The 13,512-nt window shown below is 51.3% G+C and overlaps 1 long non-coding RNA gene across 2 annotated transcripts; it reads right to left on the bottom strand.

The window, feature by feature from the left end:
• Window positions 1-2,146: 2,146 nt before the first annotated feature.
• LOC137776532 (uncharacterized) lies at window positions 2,147-7,522 on the bottom strand. 2 transcript variants are annotated; one of them, XR_011076247.1, is made up of 5 exons: window positions 7,499-7,522; window positions 5,859-7,204; window positions 4,097-4,242; window positions 2,984-3,311; window positions 2,147-2,398 (listed from the first exon to the last, which is right to left on the bottom strand). It is a non-coding gene; the product is annotated as an uncharacterized lncRNA (long non-coding RNA). The 2 variants fall into 2 exon arrangements; XR_011076246.1 differs by lacking the exon at window positions 7,499-7,522 and having other exon boundaries at window positions 5,859-7,434.
• Window positions 7,523-13,512: the final 5,990 nt, after the last annotated feature.

Here is a 13,512-nt window from a genome sequence, read left to right as displayed (position 1 = left end):
CACAGGGGACGCCCGTCCTGGGGATGGAGGAGGTGGGAGGAGCTGGGCCTCGGCGTCACACCTGTGAGGTGTCAGGTGGCCTCGGCAGGAGCAGTCGTCGTGGTGTCACCCTGCTGCACCTGACTTCCCCCTCCTTCCACCCGAGCGGCTCCTCCCATCCCGGTCAGCTGACTCCTTCTGCCACCGGTGCCCATAGGGATGCAACGGTTTGTACACAATGTCAGACACGCAGGCACACAGCGAAGAGGCCTCCGGTCAGCTGTCTGGAGTCGCACCTGCTAAATGCTGCTCATCGAGCCCCGCCTGAGGCCCTGCTCTTCCTAAAGCAGAAGCAGCAGCAAACCCCCCAGACCAACGTGTGTCAGCGTGGCAGGTGTGATTTACAGTTAGTTTATTTTCTTCTCTGTTATTTGCGTTCTTTTATATTTAAAATTTTATTTACTTTTCTTATTGAAGTCTAGTTAATGTACAGTATTATACATCACAGGTGTACGATATAGTGATTCACATTTTTAAAGGTTATACTCCATTTATAGTTATTTTAAAATTAAGCTGTATTCTCCGTGCTGTACAATGTATCCTTGTAGCTTCTTTTATACCTGATAGTTTGTACCTGTTACTCCCCGATTCCCTTCCCCGTCCCTCTTCCCACTGGTAACCACTAGTTTGTTCTCTATATCTGTGAGTCTGCTTCTTTTTTGTTATATTAACCTTTGCTGTATTATTTAGAATCCACATATAAGTGATATTAGTATTTGTCTTTCTCTCTCTGACTTATTTCACTTAGCATAATGCCCTCCAAGTCCATCCATCTTGCTGCAAATGGCAAATTTTCATTCTTTTTTATGGCTGAGTAGTATTCCATTCCACATCTTCTTTATCCGTTCAACTGTTGATGGACACTTAGGTTGCTTCCACACCCTGGCAACTGTAAATAATGCTGCTATGAACATTGGTGTGCACGTATCTTTTTGAATTAGTGTTTTTGTTTTCAGATATATACCTAGGAGTGGAATTGGTGGGTCACGTGGTAGTTGTATTTTTCGTTTTTTGTGAAATTTCCATCCTGTTTTCCATAGTGGCTGCACCCATTTACATTCCCACCAGCAGTGTAGGAGGGGTCCCGTTGCCCCACATCCTCACTGTAGTTGGTTAATTTTAGTGAACAGAGAGTTAACCCCACAGAGCAATAAAGCCACGACCTCCCCCCAGACAGAGGCTCCCCTCAGCAGGAACCAGGATTCTCAGCACCTGCTTCCCCTGCCCCAGCCCCCGGGACAGGCCGGTTCCCTGCAGCACGCCCCGCCCACGGGAAGCGCCCACCCCGCCCCACCGCGCATCTGCCCTCGGGCTGCTCTCTGTGCGTTCAGCGCTCGGCCTCCACCTGCACTTTCCTCCTCCCAGTGACCAGTCACAGCACGTGTGCTTCCCATCCTCAGCCCCAGTGAGAGCCCGGAGTCAGCCAGGCCTCCAGCCATGTGTGTCCCTGCGTCACTGTCACCCTGTCACCCCACCCGAGACCAGCAACGTGAATGGGGGATTCCGTGCAGTCAGCCCTGCAGCCAGTCTGTCCTGCAGGAGGTGACACGGGGACAAGCACAGGTGAGAAGGGCCTGCCCTCTGCCAGCCTGAGGTCCAGGTGCAGAGCCAGGGAGACCCATGTGCGACCTTGCCCTTCAGGGTAAAGGATGCAGAGCAGGCTCCGGGGTCCAGGGTTCTCGGTGCCACAGCAGACACCCTCTCTGTCTTAAAGACAAAGGGGAAATCATCCTCTGCTCTCAGGGTCCACAGAACTGCCGGGGACCCAGAAAACAGGCCCTTCTCCGGAGGCCGGGCAGCAGGGACCCTGCAGAGGTCACACCCAGGCACCCCTGCCCATGCACCACACTGGCTGCCACGTGACCGCTCCAGCTCTGCTCCCTCACTGGAGCCCCTAGACCTGGAGCAAGCGCCCCACTGCCCAAGCCTGGAGCACCTCCCCACCCCCGGGGGGCCAGACATGCAGGAGCCTCATGTCTAAAAGGAGCCACACGGGGTCCCTGTGAGCGATGAACACGCGGCGTTTAACCTGCCCCCGTCCACGCACGCCTCTGTGGCTGCTGGTCTGAAATGTCTGTAAACACTGCAGTGAAGGCTTTATTCATATACATGTACGCACACACATACACGCAGGTACATCTACTGAACTAATTTCCAGAAACGAAGGCCCCGTCGAGGAGGAGCGTAGATGCGAAGGGGCCAGGCTGCGTCAGGAGGCGCGCTGCAGGCTGAGTGCAGGAAGCTCTGATCGATGACGACACAGTCCTTCCTCCGCGGGCACCGTGTCCTGTGGGGTGAGGACAGGCTGCTCTGTGAGGGACACCCCCTCCTGGTCGATGGAGCTCCAGTGAGTCTGCCACTGAACAAAGGCTAAATTAGAGCCCTGGCTCTTTCTGACTTCAGGGAACATTATGGCAGCCAGTGCCCTAGTTTTTCCACAATTGTACAGAAAAACATTTTTTTGAAAACCGGTGATGGGCTTTTATTCCCTTCCTGTGTCAGTTTAAGGCAGGCTCCTAGCCACCTTCTCCAGGGAAGATCCCATTATGCCCGAGCTCACAAGGAGAACTGAGGGAAACCAGACTCATGTCCACGGTTCAGCAGGGTGAGCTGGAGCTGATCACCTGCTCCTGACCAGCGCCTGGAGCCCTGCTGGGTGCTTTAGGCTGAAGCCAGGAGGGCAAGTGGCCGGAGAGACTTTATAGGAAAAGGGAACCAGCACAGAGACCAGATAAAGAGGAGCGACGTGGACAGGGGACTGGCACCCATCAGTCACCAGGTGTTGACTGGGTCCCCGTGTGGACTCGACTCTCTGGGGGAAACAAGACGCAGCGATGCCGGATCCAGACCCTCGGCCGAGACGCACCACGTCCGTGCGCTGGAGATCAGGCAGGACGTGCTAGGTTATGCTGCAGCGACAAACAACCCCAGGTCTAGTACTCACCAAAACAGACGCTCACTCGTGCTCATGCTGCGTGTTCGTCTTGTCGTGGCTGTGGATTTGCCCCACATCATTGTCACTCCAGGACCCAGGCTACCGAGGCAGCTTCTGTCTGGAACGCTGCTGTTCACTGCGGCAGGGAAGAGAGTGACACACTGGTTCCTAAAGCTTCTATCAGAGGGGACACTCGTCACTCCTGTCACATTCCACTGGTGCAAGTTCCAGGACAGAGGCAGGTGACCCCCACTGGACTTGCAGCTGAGAGAGTGTGAGGTCCGGAGATGCTGCAGCCTTTCTGCGTCCATCAGGGAGAGTGTATCTGAGAAGGAAGCTGACCCGGAAGAAGAAATCAGAGAGTGAGAGGGAGAGAGGGAAAGTGAGCCCTGATGGCGTCACCGGGTCTGAATCCAGCCTTGGAGAGGCCAGCTCTGGCCCTAGACTGTGGAAGAGCTTGAATCTGAAACCCTCCCGTTTTTCCTAAAGCCGGTTAGAGTTGGGTTTTCTGTCCTTTACAACTAAATGCGTTCTAGCTGCACAGAGCACTTAGGGCTCTGCCTGGCCTTTCTCGGGACACAGGACTGGGCAGGTGGAGAGTCCTCTGATGCAGGGTGCCTCCTCCCAGGCAGGGACCATGGGCCAGCAGGACGGTTAGGGGCTCAGCTCTGGATTCTGACGGCCTGGGGTGAAGCCTGCTTCTCACTTGTGCAACCTCTACCTCTTCTCCTCTACGCCTGAATCGGGGACGTAACAGAACGTACCTCATGGGGTTGCTATGGGATTATGGAAGCCAGAAATAAATAGTAAATGCCTGCTGCCTGTCAGTGCTCAAGAAAGGTCAGCGGGGGTGTCTCTGTGTCCCCAGTACCACCCAGGGTCTGGAGTGAGAAGTTTCTCGGGAAATGTGACGAGGCAGCGCACGGGATCGTTTACGAGCTATGACCCACGTGGGGAGAGCGCCTCAGAGAACATGTGGGTGAGGGGGTCTCCCACAGGAGGCAGGTCACGAACTGAGGACCATGAACAAGCGGGGCTCCTATGGGAAGTGGGGACTGGGGTGCAGGCGCTCGCCCCGCTGAGCCGCGAGGAGGACAGGCGGGAGAGGCTGGCTGGTGTCACCTGTGCCGGCTTCACATCACGAGGCACAGGTACATGGGTGAGAGCGGGCATGAGATGTTACAACACAGCGTCCAGTGGCAGAAGCAGGTTATGAAATACCACGTGCCGCATTATCCTATGTTTGGTGAAAGAAACGTTTTGCATACCTTTGAATACAAACAAAGAAGGAGAACCATCTAAATATTACTGGTGAACATGAATTATTAGTTTTTTCTCTTCTTATTCTATAAATGATTGTTTAGTCTTAATTTCATAATGTCTGAATATTTACCTTGTAAGTATCTGAATAATATATATATGTTTCAAAAAGTTATTTTATAGAGAAACAAGTTAAGCCAAACCAGAAAGGAAAAAAATGACTCTGCTTTCTCAAAGAAATCAACGACATGAAAAAGAAAGACTCTCATTCAGTAAAAAGGAAGAAGGGAGGGGCAGTTATGACAACGGTGACGACGAGGAGGGGTTGATATGAAGGTCATTATGATTGTGGAGAAGATAACGATAACGGTGATGACAACCTCAGTCCCGTCACTCACCAGCGTGTGTCCTTGGACAACGGAATGGACCACTCTGTGCCTCAGTTTCCTCATCCCAAAACTGAGGATAAACTCTCCCCACGTCAGGGTGAGGACTGAGCGAACTGGTCCTGTAATCAGAGCTCCCCAAGCATGGCCGGCACTGAGTGAACATCCTGAATGCTGGTCTTCTCATCTGCACACTGGCCAGGGGAGACTAGGGGTCTTTCCTGGGCTGGGGTCTCAGAGGGGACAATGGCAGAGGCCACTCCTTCCTGGGCTGCCCAGGAAGGGGACGTGCTCACCGGGAGACTGGTTTGCTCCTGTTAGCTGCAGTGGGGAAGCCCAGTCTGGGTCTATTACACATGCTGTTCTAAGTCCCTGTCCGCATCTTGCTACAGCAGGAAAATTGTGTAGGTTTAGAAGCTAGATTCTCTGTAAGAAAAGATAATGGAGTCTCCAGCAGGGAGATCAGATGGAGAGTGAGTTCCCTTTAGGAGGTGCCAGCAGTCGCCTTGTGGGGGAAGACAGGCTTCTCTGCTTTAATCTGATCTCATTCAAATTCAGTATCTCTCAGTTGCCCACGTCACGCGCTTACATCCAGAGCCGGGTGCCCCACGCTGGGGGGGGAGCAGCACACGCCTGTCAAACCAGAATGATGCCGTGGCCATGTCGTTTCTGTGGGCTGTGATGTGAGGACATTGAGAGACCAGGAATTTCAGCTGATAAACACCTCCTCCCTGACCCGGTGCCATCATCAGGGTAACAACAGGCTGTCCCTGGACATCCTGGGGGGTTGCTTAGGGCACTAGAGTCTGTCCAACTGGAGACCTGCCTCTGCGGTGCTCAGCGCAGTGCTGCAGGTGGTCAGTGCCAGGAGGGGACAGCAGCAGCGCTGTGAGCGTCTGGAGCTGGGGAGAGATGCTAGCAGGGGCTTCAGGAGAAGGTGGCCCAGAGGGAAGTGTGGAGGGTGAGCGTGTCGACAAAGGCTCAGGGGCAGCGAGGGACATTCTGGGGACAGCTGAGGTGCGGACACAGTCCCAGCGATGGAGAGCAAAGGCTGTCGAGGGAGATCGAGGGCGTGTTGTGCAAAACAGAGAGTGGGTAAGCGCATGGAGGTCAGACAGACCAGGCTGCTGGGTCTGAGCCCAGACTCTGCAGCTCACCACCTGTTCAACATTAGGTGAGTCTCTTAACCTCTCTGTGCCTCAACTTCTTCCTCACTCAAATGGGGATGGCGACACTACCTTATAGACTCGTGATGACGTCAACAGAGTAACAGATTGAAAGCACTTGGAGCAGTGCCAGGACTTGTGAGTGCCACATTCAGCGATGGCGGCGACCATGACGACGACGACGGTGATGGTGACGACGACAGTGATGCTGGTAACGACGGCAGTGATGATAATGGTGGTGACGACGACGATAACAGTGAGGAAAGCACGCAGCCCAGGATGGACATAATGTCCTTCCAGCATCAGACCCTGAGGCTCCCAGAGACTTCTAGAAGCCCCTGATGGCGCTGCTCAGTTCCAGACACATCAGGAAAGAACCACTCTCAGTGACTGAAACAGAGGACCTTTAGAAAAACAGCATTCCTCATAAGAGCAACAGGAAATGCAGTTAAGTAATCAATATTAAATCTCTTTCAGTCTAGACACAAATAATGAGATTTCATAAAATTATAATTTGAAGTGCAATACACTATAGAATGTCCGACTATCTCTCAAATGTGATTTTCTTCCCTTGTAATTGATTAGTGGGATAGACTCACCAAGGTATAGTGTTTACAGCTGATCGTGGACAGAAGCTGATGTCCCCAATGTCAGAACACCCCGCTGATGCACACCTGATACACACCCCGTCACCAACCCGGGGTCACAGCCCGTGGCTGACCCTCTCTGCCCTGTGGAAGGCAAAGGTGCCCACTGCCAGCACACGCTGCCCCGGTTCAATGCTGGTCCCCAGCTAAAAAGCCATTAGCATCTGGTCCATATTGATCTGCAGCCATGGGGGGCTCAGCTGAGCGACCCTCCCTGAGAGAGGCAGGACCACAGGCATCGCATCTGGCCTGGAGCTGGGACGTCTCATCACCGGATCCAATCTCCCAAACCAGGCTCCCGGGGCTCCTGGATATTTAATTCAGTTGCAAGGTTTTCTGCAGCACGAGGGGAGCAAAGTCAGGCGGGCTTGGGGCATTCCTCTGGTTCTAGGGGCACAAGACACAAAAGCAGCTTTGGGGCCAGCACCCTCACCTGTGTCTTTGTGGGTCTGTGTTCTCTGTATAAATAGGGATGTTTCCGAATTTGCACATGGGAGTCTGTGTGTGTGAGCATCTGTGATGTGTGCGTCTAAGTCTGCAGGTGTGTGTCTCAGTCCTTGCACAGGGCATGTGCATGTCTGCCTACCTTGTGACAACGACATGTTTTCTCTGGACAAGTCGTGGCCTCCTGGCCTGGCCTCCCCTCCGGCCCCTCTTGAGCCCAGCAGCAGGACAGACACGTGAAGGATAAACCAGCTCCCCTCACTCCCTGGTTAAGTCCTCCCAGGGCTTGTACATCACCAGGGTTGGCAACTGTACGGACAGGAACCCCTGCAGTGGGGGAAGGGGAAAAGGAGCACGTTTCACTGTCCCCGAGCGTTCCTGTGCGCGCAGCTCTGGGCGGGTCCGAGCCTGAGCATCTCCAACCGCCCCGGGTGAAGCCGCCAGGTGGGCGGCCGGGGCGCATGTCAGGAGGCTCTCAGGCCCCTCGTGGGGAGCAAACGCCTGCCCCACACCAGGGCCACTCAGCCAGACCCCGCCGCCGCCGCTGGCCCCGAGAACTGGACCTTCTCTCTCCGCCCTCCCCACCGAGGCCTCGCTCCCCGCCAGCTCCCCCGCCTTCACCGGTTCTGCCGGCTCCACCTTCTCTCTTCCGGGGCAGAGGCTGACGGGAGGCTTCGGATTGGTGGGCCGGGGTCACATGACTGGGCCCCGCTGCAAGGGAGCCTGGGAAACGCACCTCTGGTTTCCGCCCTGGGAAGTGAGGCTCGTGATGAGGCAAGTGTCCCCCGGGAAGGGAGGCGTCACAGCCAGCCCGGGGCTGCACGACGTCCACGCCGGCTTCTCCCACAGCCAGACCCCGGCCGCAAGACTCACAGGCCCCTCCGTCTTTCATCCTCCCACACACCAGGCCCAGCCCCCCACGTTTCTAGAACTTTCTCCGCCCACCTCTCCAGCCGGGCCTCAGTCCAAATGCCACCTCGTCAGAGAGGCTTCCTCTGACCACCCCAGTCATTCCAGGACAGCACGCCCAAATCCAAGGCCCTCAGCACTGAGGACGTGGCAAAGATGGTTCACACCTGCCCTCCCCCTTTCAGCACAAGGTTATAAAATGTCTTGCTGTTCAGCAGGACAACCCTTCACTTAGCCAGACTGCGTGACCGGGGAAGATCCTGGCCATCCATGTTCCACACAGTCGCAGGGCTGCTCCCAGAAGGAATGTTCTGAGGATAAAACTGATCCTCTTGGTTGAATATGTGTTGTGTGTGTGTGTGTGAGTGTGTGTGAGTGTGTGTATGTGTGTGTGAGTGTGTGTGAGTGGGGGGGGGCAGGGGGCCTTCTTCACAAGGCACACCTGAAGTGCTTTCTCTCTGGCGTGGCCAGCACTGGAGAGGGGCTGACCCAGCATGTGGTCATCGTGTGCAGAGAGAACGGGTACTCAGTGTAGGGAGAGCACTGTGTTGATGTCGACCAAGGAACCTTCTTCTAAGCTATGGTACGGCACACCGCGGGATCCTGGCACACACTCATCTAGGTATTAAATCCAGATATATACACTCAACAACAGGGAGAGGGTAGGTGGAGGGAGAGGGAAAACTATTTAACCCATTTGGGTCATTCCTGTCAACAAGTCTATGTCCCAAATGCAGGAATCAGAGGATGGGAATCTGCTGTCCCCTCATCTGTCTCCAGGGGGTATCTTCACCATTCTGAGATGATTCAGTCTTTAAAATTGTATTCTTCCCTCAAAATGGCCCTACGAACGAGGCATTTATTTCATCTTATGCTCAGCAGAGAAAAAACAAAAACAAAAAACTATATCTGTTCCAATGCTGGACTACTCATGATTTTTAAGAAACTCAATTTAAACCTAAAACCTGTGTTAAGACGTGAATTCTATGTTGTCATTATTTCCGTGGCCCCTGTGTCTTAGGCGGCTCCCCCCACACCATGCTCCATCCTGGGCGCTGAGGGCCCACCAGCTGGGAGTGGAACACGCTTGTGTGGGGTCCTGGCTCCACCCCTCCCTGGATGTGTGGCCAACTCTGTAACCTCTCTGTGCCTCAGCTTCCTCGTTGGTGAGTGTGGATGAGAGCAGAACCTACCTCACTGGGAGAGGATTGAATGAGATAATCCATCCAAGCCCCTTAGCACAATGCCTGTCACCCAGGAGGTGCTCTGGAAATTCAGAGGTTATTAACTTCACGTTCACAAGATGGACTTTGCAGTAAACGGTGCAGAAATAATTTTGAAATTTGTCATGCTGTATTTCAGGGCACTTGTGAATGAAGCACTAGATTTCAAAGGCCTTTATCCCATGCTTTCTCATATCTAGGACCCTGGACTCAAATATTTCTTCATGTTAAATGACATTTTTGTTCCTCGCCTGGCTGCCTCAACCCATATTTCTTATCCCCTCAGTCCTAATGCTTAAGCCTAGAGTTTAGAAGAATAACAGGAACTAGAACTATCGTTGTATTATTTGTTCTTTTAGATTAAAATTTATTTTCTGATTCCCTACAATCTTGCCTTTCACACATGCCTGTGGGCCATTAACATTTAGTCAGACCATTCCTTTCATTTCTTCATATCTCCTTCCTCCAGCCTGTCATCTGGAAGGAAACTTGTCATTTTCAGTCAGCTCACATGAGGTGATTTTTAATTTATACCTGAGTGAGAGCTGACATGGCTCAACATTTCCCAGGGTTCCCTCAGTCTCCTGTGTCAGCCAGGATCACCTTCTCCTCCCCTCCCCCCTCCTTCTATTACTTCTCTTTCCCATAGTCACGCATACAAGGCAAACTACTCAACTGACCCCAGATGCAGTGGGCCATTTCTCAAGGACTCCTCCAGCCTTACAGCAGGGCGTCTCCCCTTCCCTGGTTGCTGGGTGTACCTCACACTTACTCTGCCACCTCCTGCCATCCAGGACCCCCTGCTCTCTGAGACCGCAGATCTCTCAGGAAGGTCCATCCCCTCCAGCCCACAGGACAGCGCTGCTGCTTCTCCCAGACCCAGGGAGATGCAAGGAGGAGGCCTGCAGCTACGGGACACAGCAGAGGTTTGTCACATTGGACATTGAGAACGCAGCCAGTCTTCTGGGAATCCAACTGATAATGTTTGAGGTGAAGCCCAAATGAGCTCCCTCCTGGAATCCACGTGTGCAGACCTCCTCTCTGCCCCTCGCTGTCTCTGCCTCCTGGAATCTCTGACACGTGGGTTGACCTGCAGGACGTGCTCTTCCCATTGCTGCTCACACCCAGCCCCCAGGGAGGACCTGGCCCACAACGCAGAGTCAGCAATGTCAGTAGAAAGAGTGAATGTCGGGGAAATTGGGGAGGGGACCAAGGTCCGGGGTCTGCCATCCACGTCCTGGTCGTGCCCGTCCCTCAGACACAGGCTCAGCGTCATCCTAAGAACTTGTCGTGGGTCGCCTGTCACAGGACACAGAGGACATTCTGGGATCAATCCCAGGGCTGGTACAGCTGGTGATGACAAGGGAAGCTGAGAGAAATTCCCTGACTGAATAACGGTGTGTGGTTGAAAGAAAAAATGACCCGCTCCCTGAGAACCTTCAGAAAGTGTGTGAAAAGTACAGAACATAAAGACTAGCTTTCTTAACAATATAAACCTTCAGATGTATCATTTTCATAGGACACAAAAAGCACAAACATGACAACCTTTTAGAAAATGACATCACTTCAGCACATCACCCATTTTCCAAATCTATTTCCTTTCCTCACCATTTCTAGGAGGTCGATCTGTTGATTCTTTGCCAAGCTTGCTAAGCCACGGGCAGCATGGCACTCTGTATGCAGGTAATTAGCTCTCAAGATTCTGGTTCACGGTGGTGGTGATTTGGGACTGACTCACCTTGTCCTACAGTAAGGTAAACCCTGACTGTTGGGTCTTCTCTTTTTTGTTCTGCAGGTGCCTGACTTAAGCTTTGATTGCCAAGGCATCCACTTCAAAGAGGCATCCGCTTCAAAGACGGCATCCACTTCACTTCAAAGATGGCATCCGCTTCAAAGATGGCATCCACTTCAAAGGTGGCATCCACTTCAAAGGTGGCATCCGCTTCAGAGATGGCTGTCTCAAATAAACACGTTGCCAGCCATAAAGAGCCAGGCTGCCTCCCTCCACTGGACCCCTTTGTTTTAAAGATCTTGGTTGATTTTGATAGCTGACCATTGGGCCACTTGTTTTTTCTCTTCCGGAGCTTTAAATTCCCATTCTTATATTTTAAACTTACAAATAAAGAGTGAAACCTCGAAACCTTAGGCCCCCACCCTGAGCCCAATAAGAGCAGAACCCCAGACCCATGCTCGCTCTCTCTCTCTCTACCCGTGACATCGTGGTGTAGCCCTAGGTGTGCCATGTATTCTCCAGATCCTGTAAGTAATAAACCTTTGTCCCCAAAGTTCCCTGATGGCCTGAAGGGCATCTTGCAATCATAATAAGAACCACAAGGGCTGGTCCAGCCACAGATTGGTTATTGATAGGCTGAGAGAAGCACACAACATCTACCTTTCAGGATACTGGTGAACACTGCCGACATTCCCAACGGGGCAGCCGCACTCATCCTTCTCACCACACCTTATTTATATTTATCAAACAAGGTCAGCTCCACTCCAACACCTCGCACACACACCTGGCCTCAGGCAGAGCAGGCTTCCAGTCTGTACGGGCTGAAGGTCAGCTTTTTCCAGAAACAACCAACTGTATAGTTTCCTATTGCTGACCTAACAAGTTACCACAAACTTAATGGGTTAGACAACACAAATTCATTATCGCACAGTTCTGTAGGTCAGAAGTCTGATGTGGGTCTCACTGGGCTAAAATCAGGATGTCTCCAGGCTGTTTCTTCCTGGACGCTCTAGGGGAGGACCTGCTTCCTTGCTCATCCGAGTTGTTGGCAGAAGTCAGTTCCTTGTGGCTATAGGACTGAGATCTCTGTTTCCTTCTGACTGTCACAGGAGGGTCTTTCTACCTGCTAAGGGCCATGTATGTGCCTTGGCTCACAGCCCTTCGCTCCATCTTCAGAGCCAGCAATAGTGGTCAAATCCCTCTCGCACTTCAAGTCTCTCCTCCCTCTTCTGCCTCATCTCTCTGGCCCAGATAAGAAAGGTTATCCTATTTTAAGGACCTGCATGATTAGGTTGGGCCTATCTGGATAATCCAAGATGCTCTCCCCATCTCAAGATCTTAATGTTAATCACATCTGCAAAGCCCCATGTACGGTAACATAGGCACAGGTTCTGGCAATTCGGGTGTAGACATCTTTGGAGACTATTACTTTGCCTACAACACCATCAAGGACTTGAATAAGATTAGCCCTACTCTCTTTTCCTGCGCTTGATGTTTGCTGTGATTTGTTGAATTGCCTGTCTACCTCATCTGACTTGAAAGCCAATCCTTCTCAAGGTCAAGAACAGTCTCACAATTTCCAAACACTTGCTCAGTGAATATGAATCGATTCAAAGTTGGAATCCTTAGGAGACGCTGGAGCAGGTGGTTACAGGATACAATGGACCAGGTGGGGCTGGGTGGGCCGGTGTCTCCATGAGGGTAGGTCCACTGCTCAGCAGGAATCCATGCAGGAATGGAGCCTGAGGCTACCAGAGCCCTGACTGTTCAAGATAATCCAGAAATCGGAATTTTATACTAAACCACTCAATTTTTTGAGGTAATATAAACATAACATAAAATTAACCATTTTAAGCTGAACAATTCGATGGCATTTAATACATTGTGCAGTCACCATCTCCATCTACCCCAAAACATTCTGGATCATCCCCCCAAAATAAAACCTTCTACCCTTCAGGCATTTCCTCACCATCTCCCATCCCTCCATCTGGCAAACAACAACTTGCATTCTGTCTCTATGGATCTACCTATGCTGGACATCTCATATAAATGGAATCATAGGATATGTGACCTTTTGTGTCTGGGTTCTTTCACTTATTATAGGTTTTGAAAGTTCATCTTCACTGTAGCATGTATCAGTACTTCGTTACTTTTTAAAGACTGAATAATATTCCATTATTAATATTAATATGCATGTATATACCACAGTTTGTTGATTCATTCATTCTTTGATGGACATTTGGGCTGTTTCCACCTTTGGCTATATGGTCATGTTGCCACTATGAACATTCATGTTCAAATGATTTGTTTGAGAGCCTGTTTCAACTCTTTTGGGTGCATACCTGGGACTGAAATTGCTGGATCATATAGTAAGTCTATGTTTAACGTTTTGAAGAATCATCAAAACTGTTTTCCACATCAACTGAACCATTTTACATTTCCACCAGTAATGTACAAAGGTTCATTTCTCTAAATCCTCGCCAGTGCTTCTTTCTGGAAATGGACTGGTATCTCACTATGGTTTTGATTTGCATTTCACAAAGACTAATGATGTTGAGCATATTTTCATGTACTAATCATCTACATATATATCTTTTTTTGGAAAAATACCTATTCAAGTCAGTTGCCCACTTTTTTAATTGGCTTGTTGACTATTTTGCGATGAGTTTCAGGATTTCTTTATATATTGTGGATACCAGATGCCTATCAGATATGTGGTTTGCAGGTAATTTCTCCATTCTGTAGGTTGTCTCTTCACTTTCTTGATAATC

Source organism: Eschrichtius robustus, chromosome 14, assembly GCF_028021215.1.
Source record: "Eschrichtius robustus isolate mEscRob2 chromosome 14, mEscRob2.pri, whole genome shotgun sequence".
NCBI lineage: Eukaryota > Metazoa > Chordata > Mammalia > Artiodactyla > Eschrichtiidae > Eschrichtius > Eschrichtius robustus.
Note: the sequence above shows the minus strand (reverse complement) of the source record. Positions and strands in the feature narration are given on the sequence as shown.